This window comes from Lissotriton vulgaris, chromosome 7, assembly GCF_964263255.1.
Source record: "Lissotriton vulgaris chromosome 7, aLisVul1.2, whole genome shotgun sequence".
Classification (NCBI taxonomy): domain Eukaryota; kingdom Metazoa; phylum Chordata; class Amphibia; order Caudata; family Salamandridae; genus Lissotriton; species Lissotriton vulgaris.
Window position 1 is genome coordinate 207,924,637 of NC_141695.1, and position 16,478 is coordinate 207,941,114.

Consider the following 16,478-nt stretch of genomic DNA (forward strand, 5'->3'; position numbering starts at 1 on the left):
TTCCCTGTCTCAGCGGTCAATCGGCTGTGTCAGGGGGATTTCAGAAAGCCTGCTAGGCGCTAGTAGCGAGCGCTTTAGGTGCAGGTGAGTGAGTTTTAAAAACAGTGAAAGTGATAAGCTTTTTTTAAAAAACACAGAAATACAAACAGTCCTCCGGCTTCCGCCTCAGAGGTCGACAAGATTGTAGCAGCGCTAGTGATCAGCGGTTATATACTACAGTGAGTGGGCGTGGCCTCGAAGTGGGCGTGTCTACCCTTCGAGCCGCGATGGCGGGTGGAGGGGAGTTTCCCTGTCTCAGCGGTCAATCGGCTGTGTCAGGGGGATTTCAGAAAGCCTGCTAGGCGCTAGTAGCGAGCGCTTTAGGTGCAGGTGAGTGAGTTTTAAAAACAGGGCTAGGTTTGGGTTTTGGGGTATAGGGGTATTTTTAGGGTTCAGGGGTAGGTTTGGGCTTTGGGGTACAGGAGTATTTTAAGGGTTCAGGGGTAGGTTTGGGTTTTGGGGTACAGGGGTATTTTTGGGTTCAGGGGTAGGTTTGGGTTTTGGGTTACAGGGTTATTTTTAGGGTTCAGGGCTAGGTTTGGGTTTTGGGGTACAGGGGTATTTTTAGGGTTCAGGGGTAGGTTTGGGGTACAGGGCTTGGTTTGGGTTTTAGGGTACAGGGGTATTTTAGGGTTCAGGGGTAGGTTTGGGTTTTGGGGTACAGGGGTATTTTTAGGGTTCAGGGCTAGGTTTGAGTTTTGGGGTACAGGGGTATTTTTAGGGTTCAGGGGTGGGTTTGGGTTTTGAGGTACAGGGGTATTTATAGGGTTCAGGGCTAGGCTTAGGTTTTGGGGTACAGGGATATTTTTAGGGTTTAGTGATAGGTTTGGGTTTTGGGGTACAGGGTATATTTATATGGTTAAGATGGGTTAGTGTTTAAGGGTGTTGGGGTATTTTAAGGAGTAAGGGTGGGTTATGATTATGGGGTGCAGGGGTATTTAAAGGGAGCAGGGTGGGATTAGTTTTTAGGGTGTAATGGGTAATAAAATAAAATAATAAATAAAAATAATATAAATAATGCAATTTAAAAGAACAAATGTTTAAATTAAATAAAAAAATGTGTGTGTAGGAACAGTCGAAACGCGTAATGGCGGACAGGCTCAGCAACATACTTCAATAAAGCACCCTGTTGTTTAGCACTGAAGTTGGGTTCAGCTCTTCGTTCTTTCTTGCCGATTGATCGTAATAATTGGTGGCACAGGCTTGTGCCGGAACGAGTTCTGTTTCGTATATATATATATATATATTTTTTTTTTGTACTATATTAACCCACTGTAAGATGGCCACCGTACAATTTACATCATTGGGGTTGGTGAAATGTCCATCATTTGTTTTCATGGCTATGACAACGCATGGAGGGTTAAAAATGGTTGTGTTACACAATGGTAGTCGACATTGAAAAAGCCGCGAGGCGAAACGCATCTGTCGATAGGGGGGAGAAGATTAATGCACCGAATAAAGCATTCCTAAGCTTTAAATCTGCTCCGTGTGTGCCTTTCATTTTTGCAAGCCAAAGAAGTGCCTGCTGGGTGAAGCAATACTTAGCGAGTCACCATCGCTGAAGTGTGCACCCGGGAATACGGAGCGGCGGCGGTGAAGTCCTGTTTCGAAAATCAATATGGCTGCCAGCCTGGAGGCTTCGAAATCAACAGTAACGCCGAGGGAAATGCGGGCGTGAAGAGAGAGTGATTTCCGTGGAGAAGAACTTGCGGATTAGCGAACCAACAAGCTGCGATGCTGCATTGACGAACCAGCTGGAAAGTGACACGACTTCCGTGAGGGAGCTGCAGCGCCGACCTTTGGTGAGTCCTTGCCTCCAACGCGTGTTTGTATGACTGCTAATAATTAAGCTCTAAGCCTCTATTCCGAGGAGCAAAAAACAGTGCATGATAGCCTTCTCCCTCCCTTGTTTCCAACAATCAGTGCAAGTGCAACTGAGGGCGCAATTAACATCACGCGGAACGACGCCGAGACAGAAGGCGATATGTCTAGCATAAAGGAGCGGGAGGAAATTGCCACGGGGATGTTTAAACCAAACTCTGAAGGGCGGCCCAAACAAACTACAAGTAATCAAACCACAGCGACCTTGGCCAGTAACCTGACAATACTCTTCCAAGCACTAGAAAAAGCCCACGAGAGGGAATTAAGAAAATGGTGGGAGGCCACCTCTTTACAAGGTTATGTAGACTGTGACCAAATACCGAGGGGTCTTAGAATCTACACAGTACCAGCTTATGAGAACCCGGACCCTCAATTACTCAAAGACTGGGCTGTATACACTGCTGAATCAGCGAAGATCATGGTGAAAATGTTAATTCACTATGCCTGGAGTGACAGGAAGAAAGCCCTCGCTGAAATTGAAAGACTAGATGATTTAATCGGGAAAGAGCAGGATACTGAAAGCGCAGCTGACTTAAAAACTGCAATGCAATGCTCAAGAGATTGAAGGACTATGAACAAACGATCAGACGAAGAAAACAAAGTAAACAAAGTAAATTTGATCGAGATTATGCGACAGGGCGCATACTGACTTTCGCACGAAAATATGACAGCGCCCGGAAAAAACTAAATAAAGTTGGCGCCACTGCCATCGAGGGTCAGGAAACATCTGAGTCAGAAGTAGAGTTATCTGAAGATGAACAACCAACTGGAGAAGCTGGCTCTAGTGGACAGAATGTGGAGACTGAGACAGACCCCCCGTTTTTTCGGGAATACAAACTTATCAGGGAAAGTCCTCAAAGAACAACACAACAGACGCACACCCCGGTACAGCAAAAATAGAAAAACCAAAAAGGAGGAAAACAAGGCGTGGCAAGAAAGGCGGCAGAAGAAGTGCCAACACAGAGAGAAACCAGGAGTCAACGGAACAAAGCCAAAAACAAACATTAAACAAAAAACCGGCACAAACTGTGGTCAATCTCTCTAATAGAACATTAACCCAAGAAGAACAGAAAGTCTTGGAATTAGGTCCCACCTTTTGTCCAACCACAGGATATGACTACGCCAATGTTCGCATAGACTTTTTCAAGTTCATACGGAAATTAAAATTTCAAAAGATTTTCTTGATCAACCCTAAAGATGAGACATCAACATCTTATTCCGCTACTAATGATGGGGAATTTACGGAGACACAATCTACAGTAAATACTTTTCGAGCACTGTCAACTATGCAAGCATTGGAAAGTCTGGGTGCGGGGGAATCAACAGTACCCAGCACTCAGGAATATCTAGAACAGGCAGGCATCAGACAAGTAAGCGGAAACAGTGAATTCAAAAGAAAATCGAGGAAAATACCACATACATCCTTTGATGCTATAGACGTTTTTAATGTGACTGTCATCGCTGATTTAAAAAACCTGGCCAAACAAACAAATAAAGGAATTGAACATTACAACATCCCACGGAAGTATTGGGAAGCGTTACAAACATTAAAAAAAACGACAAATCCATTGAGATCAAACCATCAGATAAAGGTGGAAACATGGTGAACTTTAATAAAGAACATTACCAAAGGGAAGCAATGCGGCAACTAGAAGATGTTGAATGTTACACCCAAATCCACCGCAACATATATGTGGAAAGCATAACCAAATACCATCAACTACTTGGGCAACGGAAAGAGGAAGGCATGTTAAGCAATGATGAGTACCTCTTCCTGTTTTGTGATGAACCAACTTTACCAACTTTCTACCATTTGCCAAAAATTCATAAACACTACAAAAATCCACCAGGAAGACCTATTGTGGCCTCCATCAACAGCCTCTTGGAGAACACGGCGATTTATGTAGACTCATTTCTATCTCCTTTTGTGAGAAACCTGGCGTCATATATACAGGACACACAGGACTTTCTCAGACACATAGAAGGGGTTAGATGGGAAGAAGATGTATTGCTTACAACCTTGGACATCACAAGTGTGTACACCTGTATTAGTCATTCAGATGGTTTAACAGCAATAAGATGGTTCTTGGGTCAAAAACATCCAAAATTTACACAACACAATGAAATGCTGCTACATATGGTCTCATATTGTCTCCATAACAACATCTTCATATTTGGTGGGCAACTGTACCTACAAAACCGAGGTACAGCGATGGGTACGTGCTTTGCCCCCAGCTACGCGAACCTCTTCGTCGGCTGGTGGGAGAAGCACGTAGCCTGGGGGGAGGCCAATGATCAATGGTTGGACAGGATCGTGCTTTGGTCGCGATATATTGACAATCTGTTTATTATATGGAGAGGCGATCGACCCTCAGCTGAGGAGTATATCGCATCTCTAAATAATAACAACTTAAACCTGATTTTTACAGGGAATATCAGCAATAGTACGGTCAATTATCTGGACCTTCAAGTCTATATTCAAAACAATGCCTTACTAACCCGTCTTTTCAGAAAACCGACTGCGGGCAATGCAGTTTTGCACGCAGGCAGCCATCATCCAACCAGCCTGATCAAAAGCATACCCTACTGGGAACTTTTGCGCTTAAAGCGCAACTGTACCACCGAGGAAAGCTATACAAGTGCTAAAAATGATGCATTGACACGCTTTAAAGACAGAGGATATAGGGAAGGATATTTTAAAACTGCTGAATTAAAGGCGCAGAAAATTGAGAGGAAAACATTACTGTCCTCCAAAAATAAAACAACTAATACTGATGAAAGCATTGTACGAATGATCACTATGCACAATGACAAATCTGCCCAAATAATTCAAATTTTCAAAAAGAATAACCGATAACATATTGAAAGATCATATTCCACAACGCCCTCCCATCACATATAAAAAATGTCCTTCAATCGGAGACCATCTAATACATATCCACTTTACTAAACCCAACACAATACAGAACAAACTGGGGATAAATGGCTTCTTTCCATGTCGGAAATGCAAAGCCTGTAAATTTAGTAAAAAAGTCACCACTTTTGAAGGTAGGCCAGGGGACCCTAGGCCAATAAGAACAATCAAAAAGTTTTATAATTGTAACTCTGAATATACCATATACTGTCTCATCTGTCCATGTAAAAAAAGATATATTGGCAGCACAAAGAACCCCACTAAAAAACGAATACTAGAACACATGCGGGCCATCTCGAACAAAGATCCAACCTACCCGGTCGCAAGACACTTTGAACTTTATCATCAAAGTAACAGGGATCTGTTACAGTATTATTGTATCGACGGGGTAGAAAAGCATGAAAGGGGTGGAGACAGGCTGAAAAAACTCAGAGCCCAAGAGTCCCGTTACATTATAGAGCTCCAAAGTATGAGTCCGGCTGGACTCAATAGTGACAAAGTACTTTGGACTCACCTTGAGTAAAAAGTGGTCAGGCTATATCTAGAGGACAGACACAGCTTCATTGTAAAAATTAAGCATAAATGTATAAATATATATGTTTTTTATTCTACTCCCTGAATTCCTTTATGGTACAAACTGCTGCTTAACATGAAATAATCAAAAAGGAGACTTTTATAAGCAGCAAGTTTCTTCCAGACATAGATGAAATAACAAGCCCATTCAGGGCACAATTTCGCAACCGCAACAGGTTCTGTGACAGGGAAATTGGTCCTTATTTACGAATGGTGTAGATATTGTCCAGGTTTTTCTCTGTCCCTGTAGTGGTCAAAAATTATAATAGGCAGCTCGTATTGCAAGTAATGATTTTTTTGCATACAAAAACATGCCTGTCAATGAAATTGTTTTTAACTCCTTAATTTTGGTTCAAATTTATGTCTTGATTTTGAACTTGCACTTTAAAAACGAACTTAATATATTGTTTGTACTATATTAACCCACTGTAAGATGCCCACCGTACAATTTACATCATTGGGGTTGGTGAAATGTCCATTGTTTGTTTTCATGGCTATGACAACGCATGGAGGGTTAAAGATGGTTGTGTTACACAATGGTAGTCGACATTGAAAAAGCCGCGAGGCGAAACGCGTCTGTCGATAGGGGGGAGAAGATTAATGCACCGAATAAAGCATTCCTAAGCTTTAAAATCTGCTCCGTGTGTGCCTTTCATTTTTGCAAGCCAAAGAAGTGCCTGCTGCGTGAAGCAATATATATATATATATATATATATATATATATATATATATATATATATATATATATATATATATATATATATATATATATATATATATATATATATATATATATACACAAACATATATTTGATGTTTTAATAATGTACTTTTACCATGTATATGACTTTACCACACATGCATTTGCGTTATAATGGCATGCGTGATAAAGTCATATGCGTTGTAAAAGTTTTAGAAATTATATCTTTGCAGAGTAATAGTCCTGCATTATAAAAATTGCGGAGTGATGGTATGCGGGATGTTGGTTTCCGGAATATCATCACATATTCCGGAGTGAGGGATATTCCCTTCCTTGCTATTGCCGTGGAGGCAGGCCTTGTGTCCGGATGTGCGTGGCGCGAGGCCTGTACGCAACAGAAGTGGAAAATCTCCATTGTGGGCTTCAGGCGTCACAGGAAGTTAAGGCAACATTACATTTCCTGCACAATGGCCCCTGTTTGCTCTCCTTCCGGCCCTTGGGAATAGCGCCATACCTGACCTCCATACAGTAAAGCAGGTGCACGTCACTGGGAGCGCGGAGTAAGCAGACCCGAAGCTGGAATGTACAGAACCTGAGCAGAAAAAACAATGAAATTTTGGGCACAACGCTCGCTTTTTTCCCCATAATCTCACGCCCCGCACACGCCCACGCCCACGGCACACGATATGAGACATGGCATGAAGGGCAGAACGTACCACACGCCCCCAGCATTTGTCACGCCCCCAGCACACGCCCACAGCACAACGCAGACACTCCCACAAGGGAGTACTTTGCTGGCACAGTTCTTTTACCTTTTAAATATATATGGTGGGTGTCTGCATAGCATATGCCCTTCTGCTGCAACTGCCCTTTCCAACGCTGTATTGGGTGTTGTGATTGGTGCTGTGGTTCCTGAGATTACTCGCCTCAAAGGTTTGGGCTCTCTCTTTATTATACTGGTATAGATGAAATTCCACAATCCTGCTTAGCCCGGGAACCCCCAAAACACAGGTACGGACCACAGCGTGTTGATGGGGTTTTCAAGTGTTGTTTATTGCATTCAATTCAGCAGCATATTATGATGACGGGTATAAGAGTGTAGGGTTTTCCATATAAGAATACGTGGAAGTCTGCACAAGCCCACACCACTGCTAAACATTCTTTCTCAGGTTGTGAATAGGCATGTTCAGTTTGTGACAAGTATATATATATATATATATATATATATATATATATATATATATATATATGCACTGAAAAAAACATAGGTTTCATGAGTGTTATAGTTAGCTAGACATTTCAATCTTACAAAACCATAGAAATTCCTTCATTATAGTTAGTTGTGCTAACTATAACTCGCGCACCCACAATGCACTGCTAATGATGTAACATATTACATCATTCATGACATGGTCAGTGACATCACTGATGACATCTCAAATGACATCACTGATGACATCACTGATAACATCATCCAGTGAATGTGGTTTTGTTTGAAATTTAAATATATATAGATATTTTTTTTTGCAGAGTTTTATATAGTGCGGACTTGACCCGAACCGAATCGGGTATCAGAGAGCTTTACATAGCACCAGTTACCTCACATGAGGACAAACATTCATTTTTGTTAGGCACGGGGAGATTAAGTGATTTGCCCAGAATCACAGGATGTTTGGTGTTGTTACGGAGACTCGAACCCAGTTCCCCAGATTCGAGGTTAAGCGCCTTAGCCGTTAGAATTATATTGAAGATTGAGTGGGATTATAACTGTCTGGATGGAGGATTTAGTAGCTGTCTGACTGTTTGTTTAAGTGAGTATTTAAATGTGTCTCACTAAATATATGTGTTTGTAACCAAACTATGTGAATGTGTGTATCACTGTTTCTGTTGTTGTATAACCTGCTGCATCAATTGGTCACTAACTACATGAGTGTCTATATTAGTTATTGATTAGTTGGCTGAGAATTTGTAAGGGAGACTTGTGGTTGGGTGGGGAAGCTGTAACTCTAAGCATAGATGTGTGAGTGGTTGATTGTCTAGGCATATGGCTTTAAGAGTGTTTATGGAAACCGTTGTTTGGGTGTTTGAGTGTGTTTATTTGTGTGTTGGTAAGTGAATATATGTGTCGGTGGTACAGCTCCAATAAAGTAGATAAATAAAAGGCATTGTATATGAGAGTTAGTGTATATAAATAAGTATACATAAGAGTCAGTGATTGTGAGAGTAACTGTAATAGTGATTTTTTAACATAGTAACTATGATTTACTATGTGTATGTATACATCAGGTGTTGTGTGTATAAATGTGAGTAAATGTAAGTGTGATTGATTCTTTTTATGAGTGAGTAGCATCACAGCATAACCGACTAGGACGACTGCTGATGTGTCAATGTCTATATAGGTGTATGAGTACATTTGATAGTGTTACCATTGATCAGTGACTGCTTTTATAAGTGTGTGTGTGTAGACTTAGGAATCAGTGAGTGCGTATGTAGTAACTGGTATGTGTGTGTCAATGCTTTCAAATATGGTACTCTTTATTTTACAGTGAGTAATCAAAGGTTATACTAAAGTGTGATGAGGTGTATCAGATTGTCACATGGATGATGTCATCAGTGATGTTCTCAGTGATGCCATTTGAGATGTCATCAGTGATTTCACTGACCATGTCATGAATGATGTAATATGTGACATCATCAGCAGTGCATTGCGGTCAAGCTCGTTATAGTTAGCACAACTAACTATTACTGAGGGATTTCTATGGTTTTGTACGAGTGAAATATCCAGATAACTATAACTTTCATGACACCTATGGTTTTTCAGTGACTGTCAAAGGTTTTTTAAATGCTAATTCCTAACTATAACAACTCTGAAACGTGTGTTTTTTTTCAGTGAATTTCAAAGGTTTTTTAAATGCTAATTTCTAACTATAACCTCTCTGAAACCTATGGTTTGTTCAGTAAATTTCAAAGGTTTTTTAAATGCTAATTTTAAAGTGCAATAGTAGTTATATCTATTTTTTTGTACTGAATTTCTACAGTTTTTGAACTGTTTATTTATAAATATTTTATTTAATAAACAACATATATTTTTCTGAAAATTGCATAAAAAAATTAAAACTGAAATATTTGTAATTATTTTGTTTTTTTTGTATTTTAATACATATTTATATAATTTTCTTTTTTTATTTTTTTTTCTAAATTTTTTGGGGAGTTGCACACCCAAAGCGTACCTACTGCATATGGTGAGCGACGAGTGTGTGGTTTTTTTCAGTTACATCATATAAGTACAATGTTACGTGGTGTGTGCGACCGGTATGCGACCGGTCTGCGACTCCTGCTCCCGTTTATTTGCGACACATGCGTATTTCGGTACGCGACACTTGCGCAGTGATGGGCCCCACTTGAAGTCATATACGTGCTGGGGCACTCTGGGTGCGCGACTCCCGTGAATTTTTCATGTTCTAAAATTATATGTTCGTTTCTTTAATGTACATATTAGGGCAAAAGATTATCTAAGGTATTCATAAAAATTATATATTTCTACTTGTAATAAACTTATATTATTTTTAAATATATTTTTGTGAAGTCACGTCGGGTGCGCGCTTCGTGAGCACACGGTGCGCGGATCCCATGTGACTATTAAAAAAAAGATTTGATTGGTTCATAACATTTCCCACTGTAACTATTGAAGGACCCCACCCACTTTGATTATTTTGTTTGGAGCAGTTGATGAGAGACATCTCTTCTTCTTCCAGAGCTGGTTTTGGAATTTTTTTGGTGTTTTTAAAAAATTGCATTGGAGAAATGGTATCTGGTTCACATGCTCCTCGTCATTCTTCAGATTAAGATATCTTGGAGGAAGATCCACCCAAGCAGAGGCCTGAATCAGTGGTTTGGAAATTGTTCACCTTCCCTGCCGGAGAAAAAAAGGTCAACGTAAGAAAAGTCACATGCTTGCTGTGTGACGGGGTCCTGTTGCGAATCAGTGACAAGAAATACTTCTGTGGAACAGCGAGTATGTATAAATATCTGCGGACCATTCACCCGAAGAATCTGGCACAAGAAGAAATGAGGGGTGCAGCAAAAAATCCACCACCAGGCATTGCTCGCACCTTTGAAGCCTCCACTTCAGCACCACCAGTAGACATTCACCCAGATTTAGCTTTTCTGCAGCAGCACTGCACTAAGTGCAAAACCATCATCTGTTATGGTGAACAGTCAGTGGACGCTATTTGTGCAGCTCAACGGAACCAAATGCAATTTTATTTTATTTTTTTGTTTTTGGAATGATGTTGAATTCCGAAAGCTAACTGGTTACTTAGTTTCTTTTTTGTCTAATTTTTAAAAAACACCAAAACAAGTACAAAATTATTAAAAAGCTACAAAAAAACAGAAGAAAATAAAAGTTCAGAACTACCTTATCTGGTTTAAAAAAAGAACTATCATTGCATGGTAATGTCTGAAAGTTTGCTTGAATGTATGTGTAGAGCATGATTGACTGAAAGAATGCATTAGTACTGTATGGTAAATTTATAGGGGCAGATCTTTGAGGAAGTGCTGCAGGGTGACACTGCAAGCCCTTTAGCTGCACCGCACTGCGGCACTTCTGAAGCACAGGGATGTGACATATTTACATGAATATATCGCAATTCTGTGCTCCCTCTGCACTAGCACAAAAACTGCAGCCATGCAGTGACGCAGGCACCCTTGCATGGATATCTGTGTCGTGGGAAGATTGTTTTTGTGCAGGAAGGGACTACTTCCTGCACAAAAGCAATCACTAAAGGCATTTTCCTCTGTCAATGTGTGCTGTGGAATGCAGCAAGCATTGAAAGAGGAAAAAACCAGGAGAAATGAAAACATTTCTCCTTGTTGTGCCTTGCTGCACCACCTCTAGGGTGGCACACCATTCACAAGTATCTACAGATTTACACTTTCTCGTAAGTCTTGAGATGTGCTATTCCATGGGTGTTGTGTGGGAACAGACACTGCAACACCCATGGAACATCCCTTCAATGCAAAGTGCTGCGTTTGAATGGGTTGTATTTTCAAGGAGAGGAAAAGCCACACAGGGTGGCTTTTCCTCTACTTGTTAATATGGAGGAGTCCCCTGCGCCATCACTATGCTACAAAAAGTGATGTACTGGTGGCAAAGAGGGCTTGTAAATCTGCCACATAAGTGCTTAGGTATTCGCAGAGTGATACAATAAGAACTTAGTGCTGGATGGCTGATTGACGAATTGCATGAGACTGACATGAGGTATCCTAGGCTGCATGAGTACTACTTCAGTAATTAGTGGAGTGTACCAATAGTATATATCTGCTTAGAGGTTTGTAGGGATTGTGCACAGAATATTGTATGTGTACTTGTGTAGGTGCCTAGGTCATTCTATAAGCACATCACTGGTAACTAGAATGATGACAGTGCTGCAAACAGAGTGCTCAGTTTAATTTATAAGTGCTTAGGTATTGTCTCAATGCCTGAGTCATTTTGCAAGTGCAAAGACAGTGAATGGGTTCCTGGAGTGCAAGTAGTTGGCAGCAGGATAGGTTTATAAGCACTTATGTCTCAGCAGAGTGATTAGATAAGGATATGCTTCTGTCAGGATGATTGTAGGAGTTACCACTAACCCTGGGCGGAGTTGGCGGAGTGGGGCTTCGCGGAGCTACGCGAAGTGGGCGAGAAACTACGCCCACCTCCGCACTCCGCGTAGCCCCACTCCGCAAACACCACTGGCCGCCAGCCCCGCCACCCGCCTCCCTCCCGCCCTCCCTAAATACTTTAAATTAAAGGAGACAAATAATTTAAAACGCACTTACCTTGCCCGCCGCTGCTCGCCGCATCCCCGGGGCTCGCTATCTTCCGTCTTCCGTCTTCTTTACCAATGCGCATGCGCGGCCGGCCGCGCATGCGCATTTCTCACGAGAAAATGCGCATGCGCGGCCGCCCGCGCATGCGCATTAGTAAAGAAGACGGAAGACGGAAGATAGCGAGCCCCGGGGACGCGGCGGGCAGCGGCGGGCAAGGTAAGTGCATTTTAAATTATTTGATTCCTTTAATTTAAAGTATTTAGGGAGGGCGAAAGGGAGGCGGGTGGCGGCCAGCTACGCTCCGTCTGGGGAGCGTGCGTAGTGCCGCCTGGCTACGCCCGCTCCGCAAAATGCGGAGTAGGCGGCACTACGCACACTCCGTGCACGGAGCGTAGCTGGCCGCCCACCCCTAGTTACCACAGACTCACAGTGTGATTCCAGATTAGCATGACTATTACCTGGACTTTTGCAGGACTGACTGAGTAGTCTGCAAGGGGTTAAGGGACCGCATACATTATGCACATTTGACTTACCACTGCTTGTCTCAATCCGTGAGTCATTCTGCAAGTGCATAGACAGTGACTGGGTTCCTAGAGTGCTAGTACTGGACAGCAGGATAAGTTTATAAGCGCTTATGTTTCAGCAGAGTGTTTATATAAGGACATGCTTCAGTCAGGATGAGTGTAGGAGTGGACACAGACTCACAGTGTGATTCTAGACAAGCATGACTATTACCTGGACTTTTGCAGGACTGACTCATTAGTCCGCAAGGGTTTAAGGGACCGCATACATTGTGCACATGTGACTGTAACACTGCTTGTGTCAATGTCTGAGTCATTCTGCAAGTGCATAGACAGTGAATAGGTTCCTAGAGTGCTAGTAGTTGACAGCAGGATAAGTTTATATGATAAGTTTATAAGGATAGGTTTATAAGCACTTATGTTTCAGCATAGGGATTAGATAAGGACATACTTCTGTCAGGATGAGTCATTCTACAAGTGCATAGACAGTGAATGGGTTCCTAGAGTGCTAGTAGTTGATAGCAGGATACTTTTATAAGCACTTATGTTTCAGAAGAGTGATTAGATAAGGACATGCTTCTGTCAGGATGATTGTAGTAGTGGACAGAGCTGTTTTAGAGCCAGAGAACCAGGTCAGCAGAGCTGTTGTAGAGCCAGAGACCCAGTTCAGCAGAGCTGCTGCAGAGCCAGAGAACCAGGTTAGAAGAGCTGCTTTAGAGCCATAGAACCAGGCCGGCAGAGCTGCTGTAAAGCCAGAGAAACCAGGTCAGCAGAGCCCTTGTAGAGCCAGAGAACCAGGTCAGCCGAGCTGCTCTAGAGCCTAAGAAGCAGGTCAGCAGAGCTGCTCTAGAACCAGAGACCCAGGTCAGAAGAGCTGCTCTAGAGCCAGGGACCCAAGTCAGTAGAGCTGCTGTAGAGCCCTAAAACCAGGTCAGCAGAGCTGCTGTAGAGCCAGAGAAACCAGGTCGGCAGAACTGCTTTAGAGGGAGAGAACCAGGTCAGCAGAACTGCTTTATTTTGTATTTTTTTGTATTTAATTTAAATTTATAGGGCGCGCAGCTACCCACAAGGGGTCTCCCGGCGCCAAAGATGCAGTGATTTGCGCATCGCAGGTGTTATTGAGAGAAGAGCCAGGTCTTAAGTTCTCTGCAGAATTTCAGAAAAGATGGTTCCAGTTTCAATGACGCCGGGAGGGAGTTCCATAGCCTGGGGGCAGTGCAGGAGAAGGCGCACCCGCCCATTCTCATTAGTTTGAAGCGTGGAATTTGGAAATTGCCTAGGCCAGATGATCTAAGGTGGCAGGAAGGAGAGTATTGTTAAGCAAGGGCCTGGAGGTAAACTGGGGCTGACCCTTGCTTGATTTTGTGCATGAAGCAGAGGGCCTTGAATTTGACACGATTGGCAATGCGGAGCCAATGAAGGTCTCTAAGAGCAGGGGAGATTGGGGAACTCCATTGGACCTTGCATGGGAGACGAGCAGCTGAATTCTGTACTAGTTGAAGCCTTCTCTGAAGCTCCAACGTGACTCCGAGATACAGTACATTGCCGTAATCCAGGCGGGAGGTGATTAAGGTGTGGATCACTGAGCGTCTGGTCCCTGCTGGTAGCATCCATAATATCTTTCTAAGCCATCCCAGGATGGAAAAACACGTGGCAGCCACCTTAACCACTTGGTGTCGCATCGAAAGCGAATCATCCAGGACAAAGCCAAGGTTGCGTACCAGGGTCACTGGGAGAGGTGGAGGGCCCATTTCTGGAGGCCAGTGCATAGGGCTCCAGAGATGTTTCTGCTTGCCCAGAATGACCACCTCCGTCTTATCTCTATTAGAGCCAGAGAACCGGGTCAGCAGAGCTCTTTAGGGGGAGAGAACCAGGTCAGCAGAGGTGCTTTAGAGTCAGAGAACCAGGTCAGCAGAGCAGCTCTAGAGCCAGAGAACCAGGTCAGCAGAGCTGCTTTAGAGCCAGAGAACCAGGTCATCAGAGCTGCTCTAGAGCCAGAGAACCAGGTCAGCAGAGCTGCTTTGGAGCCATAGAACCAGGTCAGCAGAGCTGCTTTAGAGCCAGAGAACCAAGTCAGCGGAGCTGCTCTAGAGCCTAAGAACCAGGTCAGTAGAGCTGCTCTAGAGCCAGAGAACCAGGTCAGCAGAGCTGCTGGAGAGCCAGAGAAACCAGGACAGTAGAGCTGCTTTAGAGCGAGAGAACCAGGTCAGCAGAGCTGCTTTAGCGGGAGAGAACCAGGTCAGCAGAGATGCTTTAGAGCCAAGGGACCAGGTCAGCAGAGCTGCTCTATAGCCAGAGAACCAGGTCACCAGAACTGCATTAGAGCCACAGAACCGGGTCAGCAGAGCTGCTTTAGAGTCGGAGAACCAGGTCAGCAGAGCTGCTCTAGCTGACACTGACTGACTAATACTGACTGATTGACACTGACTGACACTGACTGACACTGACTTACTGACACTGACTACCTGACACTGACTGACACTTACTGACTTCTTTACACTACTCACTCTCTACTAGTCTCTACTACTCTCTCTCTACTACTCACTCCCTACTACTCACACTCTACTACTCACTCTACTTCTCTACTACTGTCTACTATTCACACTCTACTGCTCACTCTCTACTAGTCTCTCTCTAGTACTCACTCGCTACTACTCTCTACTACTTACTCTCTACTACTACTTTCTACTACTCACTCTCTACTATTCACTCTCTACTTCTCTCTACTACTCACTCTACGACTCTATACTACTCTCTACCACTCACTCTCTACTACTCTACTACTCACTCTATACTACTCTCTCTCTACTACTCATTCACGACTACTCACTCTACTACTCTCTACTACTCACTCTCTACTATCCACTTTCTACTACTTGCTCTCTACTACTTGCTCTCTACTACTCACTCTCTACTTCTCGCTCTCTACTACTCTCTACTATTCACTCTACTTCTCTACTACTCTCTACTACTCAATGTCTACTACTCTCTACTATTCACACTCTACTACTCTCTCTCTAATAGTATCCCTCTACTACTCTCTCTACTACTCACTCGCTAATACTCTTTACTACTCACTCTACTACTCTCTGCTACTCACTCTACTACTCACTCTCTACTACTCACTCTACGGCTCTCTACTACTCTCTACCACTCACTCTCTACTACTCTACTGCTCACTCTCTACTACTCTCTCTCTACTACTCACTCACTACTACTCACTCTACTACTCTCTACTACTCACTCTCTCCTACTCACTCTCTACTATTCACTCTCAACTACTCAATCTCTTCTACTCTCTACCACTCACTCTCTACTAATCACTCCCTACTACTCTCTACTACTCTCTCTACTACTCACTCTCTACAACTCTCTACTACTCACTCTCTACTAATCTCTACTACTTACTCTACTACTCACTCTCTACTACTCTCTACTACTCACTCTACTGCTCACTCTCTACTACTCTCTCTCTACTTTTCACTCACTACTACTCACTCTACTACTCTCTACTACTCACTCTCTCCTACTCACTCTCTACTATTCACTCTCAACTACTCACTCTCTACTACTCTCTACCACTCACTCTCTACTACTCACTCTCTACTATTCTCTACTACTCTCTCTACTACTCACTCTCTACTACTCACTCTCTACTACATACTCTCTACTACTTGCTCTCTACTACTCTCTACTACTTACTCTACTACTCACTCTCTACTACTCTCTTCTACTCACTCTACTACTCACTCTCTACTACTCTCTACTACTCCACTACTCTCTATTACTCTACTACTCTCTCTCTACTACTCCCTCTGTACTACACATGCTCTACTACTCTCTACTACTTACTCTCTAATACTCTCTACTACTCACTCTACTACTCACCCTGTACTACTCTCTACTATTCACTCTACTACTCTCTACTACTCTCTCTACTACTCACTCTCTACTACTCACTCTACTACTCTCTACTACTCACTATCTGCTACTCTCTTTACTACTCTCTACTACTCACTCTTTACTCTCTATTACTCAC